Genomic DNA, 6973 nt, shown 5'->3' with positions numbered 1-6973 from the left:
TGTTTGTACACTCAGTTTAAGACTAAGGGAAACAATGAGGTCCTAACCCCTGCTTGGGTGAAGTGGAAGCATAAAATACAGCCAAGTACGATATATTTGTGGCTATTCACTCTGGGCTATTTTATAGGATCCCTTGTCATACCAGCTTGTCAATGACATTGGGGATGATAGTTGCCTTTCCCCTATTTTGCAGTTTTGTAAGCAATATGCACAAGAGACTCCTGGGATGTTGGCTACCACCTTCTCATCCCCTGTGCAACTGGCACACGTTGCAAGGAAAGTCACCCCACACCATCTGCACTCAAAATCTTGACCTTTTATTAGTTACAGTTCCAGAAAGGATAAACGTTAGCTCTTAGATCTTGTTGAAAGCCGCTATGTCGACACTCTGCACCTGAAATAGAAAAGAAATGCTGTTAAAGATCAGAAAACACATTCCAGAGATTTAAGATGTACAGAAAGCACATTTACCGGGGTGGTTTCTTGACAGAAGAAATTTGCTCTAACCACCCCCAAGTTTATAAAGCACAATCCTTTATTAAAAGACCATTTTTTAATCAGTCAACAATTAGTCTTGTGAATGGTTGTATTTTAGGATTGGGAGCTATATAACTATTAATGGCATTCAGGATCAGAACCCCATTGTGCTGGGGATTGGACAAATGGCAAGAAAAAGTTCCCACCCCAGAGAGCTTACAAATTAAAACTGGTTTCAGACTCACCCTATAGAAAGGGGATAAGTTCCATTCTTAATTATGGTCTGTGGGCCAGGATATAGTTTTAGGACTGCATACTCTCCTGAATCCACAGCAACCTCCCACTAATGTGAAAGGTTAGTTTGCACAGATCAAAAGGTAGGAGATAGTTAATTTACTACATAAAGGCTATGTTAATATTTGTCAATGCGCCGTGTCATCTTCAGGACCACTCAGTGGGAAAAAAAAAAACTAGCCTTCAGGATTGCCACTATTTCTGCTCTTTGTTTCTCTCCCTGTCCTTATCCTTGTGGGTCTCCTCTCTTCCCCACACAATAAGTCCCAATTCCACCTCTGCTGTAGACTTCATTCCACCTCACATCCATGTCCCATCCCAGCTGCTAAAACAATCAGTAACAAAATAGTGAATTGCTGTCCCTGAAGCATCAACACACTAAGCACCAGGAACTAGGCACCCCAATGAGTACAAGGGCAAGGGAGGTTCACACCTCTAAGCTATTGCTTCAGGCTGTCTGCAGGCTCTGGAACAGCATCCTTATACTCTTCATGTTTTCAGGGTTATCTTCACAAACATGGGGACTAAAAACTCAAGTCCCATCCCACCCTTGAAAGTTTAGATGATGCAGAACCTGAATATATTGTAGGCTGCAAACACATGAAGTGGATCAAAATCTGGGGTGTGGGTTTAAGGGCCCAGGTGTTTGAAAGCACCGCAAGGCACTAGAGGAGGACTTACGTAGTCTTCAAACTTAGTGATCTCCTCCTCCAGTATGTCTGTTCCAACCTTGTCATCCTCCACTACGCACTGGATCTGGAGCTTCTTAATACCATAACCCACTGGAACCAACTTGGAGGCTCCCCAAACCAGGCCCTCCATCTGAATGGACCGGACGCACTCCTCCATCTTTGCCATGTCAGTTTCATCGTCCCACTAACAAAGCACAAAAAGGGAACTTAGAAGGTTTACCTACATTAGCTGTGGGACTGTCCATCAGGGCTGTGGACTTTGCAATCCTCATCAATGGAAGCTGAACTGGATCAAACGTGGTACATATTCCAATTCCATACATACGTCAGCAACAAGGGGTTTAACACACTACCCTGTAGGGCTGCGATAAGGAAAGCAGCGAGGAGACGCGAGATAGAACTCTTCCATGCTCAACAGAGAACAAGACTGAAAAAATCATGAATTCTACTTGTACCTGCCAATTTGCTAGGCAGTGCTCTAGTCAGTGATGAGCCAGTATTCAGCTCTTTCCACCCAGTTCTACCATCGGTCTCTGTTAACGAGTCCTTTCTTTGATGAAAGGAGCCTTTCCCAGAGGAATCATCTCTCAAGTTTGACTCTACATGAAGCGAGACCAAGTTACTGCAGATAGTCTGGATTCTGCTTACCTAGGGGGAAGTGTTCTTGGAATGATGCGTAACTTCTTCCATCTCAGGGTCTCAGTTTCAAGAACTAACTCTAAGCCCTTGATAGTTGGTAAAACTACTACTTAGCACTTATCTAGTTAGCCGGAAGTGTTGGGTAATCCTATACACTTTTGTTTCATTGTCATCTTGAGAGAGTTTGTGCTTTACTGATCACTAATCTGTGCTCGTATTTCAGGCTTTTATTCTCTATATGTGCGCTCTAACAGGTGCAAGTTTTTTCAAGGGCTTTTCCACACAGACACGTCATGCATGGCAAGCCAGGGTGTGAACATACAAACACTCTACCCTGTCACACACTAAGACTGAAACAGCAGTATGTCCAAGCGCTCTATGGAACTTTTAGTGCGTGGTAGCCGGGCCCACCTGCCCAGATTGCGCACAGCAGGCTAGAGAGCTACAGATTTACACCCCATCTTCCTACTCTCCAACTGACCACGTAAATAAGCCCCAAGAGAAGAAAGATCTTCCAGACCAGGGGTGATCAAACTGCAGCCCACAGAACATCTGCAACTGCCATCTTTAATATGGAGCAGAACTGCTCACAGATCCCATCATGCAATGCTCAATGCCGATCCAAACAACTGCATGCTGACAGGTTCTGTAATTTGTGCACCAGATCATCTACACAGGGCAGCTGCAGTCTGCAAGTTAGATGTAAATAGGGTGACAAGATGTCCTGATTTTATAGGGACAGTCCCGATTTTTGTGCCTTTTTCTTATAAAGGCTTATATTACCCCCCACCCCCGTCCCGATTTTTCACACTTACTGTCTGGTCACCCTAGATGTAACCCACACACTCCTGCAATGTTACAATCATAATCTCAGGACAGACACCCCACTTTACAGCCAAAACAGTTGTTGTGTAAGGAATAACTTAAGCTGCTTACAGGCTTGACATCCAGAAGGATGGAAGACTTGGCAATGAGGCCAGGCTTTTTTAGACTTCTTCTCCGCATACTGGCGTAGTCGCTCTTCCCGAACTTTGGCAGCCTCCTGGTCTTCCTCTTCGTCCCCACTGCCAAATAGGTCAATGTCGTCATCCTCATCTTCGTCGTCAGCCTCGGATGGTCCTACTTTCTTTGCAGGTGGAGCAGAAGGGAGTTCCACTTTCTTTGGGGGAGCAGCAGGTGATTCCACCTTCTTCATTGGGGTGACATGCTTCATGGAAACAATGGGCAAAAGAGGGAGAAAATAAATCCAAGTGTAAAACAAAGCAGCAAACTCCACCCCCTATCACAGTTATGACTTGACTTGCCAAAACAAGGCTATGCCACCATCCAAAGGCATGAGCTCAAAGTCATGCAGCCAGGAGCTTGGTGCTTATATTCAAGGCACTCAATGGCCTGGGCCCAGCATAGCAAAAAGAGCCTAAGTGCCAGGCACATGTCTGCAGGTTGCCTTCTCTAAGCGGCATAGTAACATGTACACTTAAAAAATAACCCCCAAAAGAAATTGCTCCAGCGTACAAACAATTCTTCTGTGGGCAAGGGAGGGAAGAGAGAGTGAACCACATTACGTAGGTTAATCTCACTGCTCGGTGGCCCTACTGGAAGGCACTTTAAGGGTATGTCTGTGCAGCCAAGAAAAACCTGTGGCTGGCCTGTGCAGCCAACTCGGGCTCACAGGGCTCAGGCTGCAGGGCTGTTTCACAGCAATGAAACAGCTCCATGAACCAGAGTCATCTGTCACAGTCCAGCCGAGGGTTTTTCTTGGCTGTGTAGACGTACCCTCAGATACTGATGAAAGTACTATAAGAGTATTTATAGAATACAATACACAGGGGCAAAAGTTAGTTCCATTAAAGGTCTCCAATGCATCCTCCAAACTGGAGCAAGATGCAACGGGTAGAGGATACTCAGTTCCCAGAGATATTACTTTTTCCTACTCGAGGCAAAGATTCTCACAAGGCTTCTGAGAACCAAACAGGTCCCCAAGTCTGTCCATCTGTAAAGGTCTCTCCTTGCTATATACCCAATAGGTACCAAGAAGCTTAGTTTACTTAGTGTGCTCTCATTTATACACAAGTGTAAATTACTGGCTTAGCATCACAGATTTTGGTGGACTTCTACAGATCTGGCCCAGCTGAGGATCTGGCCCATCACATATCCTCTTCACTGGGCCTGAAGCAGGAGAATCCGTGCTCTGCATCTGCACTTGGGCTGAGACGAGGAAGAAAGAGCAGCTCTAGAAGGCTCTGCTGGGGAGCCCTTGGCTAACACTTGTGGAGAGATCTCTTTTCTCTTAGTAGTTGGCATGAAGTATTCTAAACTGACCTGGCACCTTGAGGAGTTGATTACCTGGGTTGGCGGCGTTGCTGAGGGATGGTGAGAGGTGGAGGATTTTTCTAGTGTGTTCAGGCGAGTTTCCAGCTTGCAGATGGCCAGCTGAAGATCTGCAACAACTAGAAAAGGGAGAAAGAACTCTCTCATTTTACTGGTTCAACGCATGGCAGAAGATGCAGCAATTATTCTTTGGTAAGGTCAGGATGAGTTTGCTTTCACTCTAGGCAGGCTACCAAGCAAACTGCATCTATCCCAACTCAAGAGAAATCCTCACTCCAATGTTAACAAAACCACCAACAAAATACACACAATTCACAGGGCTTCACAACGTTACATTGAGTGGTCAGCAAGATGTGCCTGCCACTAGCTGCCAAGTCCAATGTGTTTTCTCGCCAGAGATTTCTCACTTACCACTGTGGAGATTTTGGTTCTCCACCTCCAGGTTAGCTATTCTGGTGACGAGCTCATTTTGGTCACCACCAGGCCCAGCAGAAGAGGTCGTGCTTGCACTCTGCAACAAGGGAAACCAAGATGAAAAACTAGCCTGTTCACTCAGTTCTCAGACTAAGACAGACATGCTGCCTCTCTAAAGCAGGAAGGCAGAGACAACACTGGGAAAAAGGAGAAGAGATTTTACAGGCTAGCTAGAAAAGAGTCCTTTTGATCGCAAGCGTTTTAAAGCAAATGTTAAACACCAAAATCAGAACGTGAAAAAAATTCTGGTGGAGCTGGCAGGTTCAGAAGACCACCACATTTCTACAGTCCCAAACTGTGGACTACCTTAATATTTGCATCTCTAGCATCTTCCAAAACTTCTCTAGTGCACCTCAGAAAATTTACAAACATTACTTACACTAACACCCCTGCTAAGGAGCTAAAGAGCTTCCAATTACAGCTAAGGAAACTGAGGTACAGATGGCTGAAGTGACTTGGCTAAGGTCATTCAGTAAATCAGTGGCAAGGGTAGGAATAGAACATAAGAACACAGAACTAGCAGAAGACTCAAATGAACAGCAAACCATTTTTTTCAGAAGCAGGAAGCCTGCCAAACAACCAGTGGGGCCACTGGACGACCGAGGGGCTAAAGGAGCACTAAAGAAAGACAAGGCCATTGTGGAGAAGCTAAATTAATTATTTGCATCGTCTTCGTTGCAGAGGATGTCAGGGAGATTCCCTTACCTGAGACATTCTTTTTAAATAAAACTGAAAACTTTCCCAGATTCAGGTGTCAACAGAGAAAGTTTTGGCACAAACTGATAAATTAAACAGTAACTGGTCACCAGGATCAGATGGGATTCACCCAAGGGTTCTGAAGGAATTCAAATATGAAACTGCAGAACTATTAACTGTGGTATGTAACCTATCGCCTAAATCTGCTTCTGTACCAGATGACTGGAGAACAGCTAACGTGATGCCGATTTTTAAAAAAGGCTCCAGAGATTAATCCTGACAATTGCAGGCCAGTAAGTCTAACTTCAGTACCAGGCAAGCTGATTGAGAACTATAGTAAAGAACAGAATCATCAGACACATACATGAACAGGATTTGTTGGGGAAGTCAACATGGTTTTTTGTAAAGGGAAATCCTGCCTCAATCTACTAGAATTCTTTGAGGGGGTCAAATATGTGGACAAGGATGATCCACTGGATATAGTGTAACTTGGACTTTCAGAAAGCCTTTGACAAGGTCCCTCACCAAAAGGCTCTTAAGCAAACTAAGCAATCATAGCATAAAGAGACAATTCCTCTCATGAATCACTAACTGGTTAAAAGATAGGAAACAAAGGGTAAGAATACATGGTCAGTTTTCAGAATAGAGAGAAGTAAATAGTGGTGTCCACCAAGGATCTGTACCGGGATTGGTGCTGTTCAACATTCATAACTGAATGATGGGTCACCTGAATGAGTGCCCTGCTCTGTTCACTCCCTTTGAAGCATCTGGCACTGGCCACCGGAGGAAGACAGGATAATGGCCTAGATGGACCATTGGTCTGACCCAGTATGGCTATTCTTATATTCTCTGCAGTGAATTAGATAGTGGCCCAGGGGGGCTCAGGAGACATGAGAACCATGTGTTCTTCTCTGCATTAGCCCCCCATGGTCTTGCGTCCAGGACACCAGGGATACTCCTGCAGATCTCCCCCCCCCCCCCCCCCCCAAGTTTCACAAACCAGTCTTGTGGCTGCCCTGCCATAGGTTGGCTCCCAAGCTTGGTGGGGGGGTCAGCAAAGGCTCGGACTGCTGTGAAGGGGAGTCAGGAAGAAAGAGTAGGAGCAGCGTCTATCTTTCATACAATCCCTTCCCGGCTATAAGAGGAGCAACACCTAACTTTGGAGAACACCAGAGTCCAGACCCTCAGCTAAAGATTTTACTGTGTCTGACACAAGGCTTTGGGTTAAAATGGGCAGATCTTAGAAGAACCTCCCCCCCCCCCGCCCCCTGGAGTGTGGCTTCCAGGTTGCACAAGATGCCTAAAACTCAAGTCTCATCCAAAGGGCAAACCACTCGCAATAGGCACAGGCTCTGACATATAGGTGCAGA

At 45.4% G+C, this 6973-nt stretch overlaps 1 pseudogene; it reads right to left on the bottom strand.

The window, feature by feature from the left end:
* Positions 1 to 296: 296 nt before the first annotated feature.
* LOC123365228 lies at positions 297 to 6308 on the bottom strand (annotated as a pseudogene).
* Between the last annotated feature and the right edge of the window lie 665 nt (positions 6309 to 6973).

This window comes from Mauremys mutica, chromosome 2 (genome assembly GCF_020497125.1).
Source record: "Mauremys mutica isolate MM-2020 ecotype Southern chromosome 2, ASM2049712v1, whole genome shotgun sequence".
Lineage (NCBI taxonomy): Eukaryota > Metazoa > Chordata > Testudines > Geoemydidae > Mauremys > Mauremys mutica.
The sequence above is the reverse complement of the archived record's forward strand: the minus strand, read 5'-3'. Positions and strand labels throughout refer to the sequence as shown.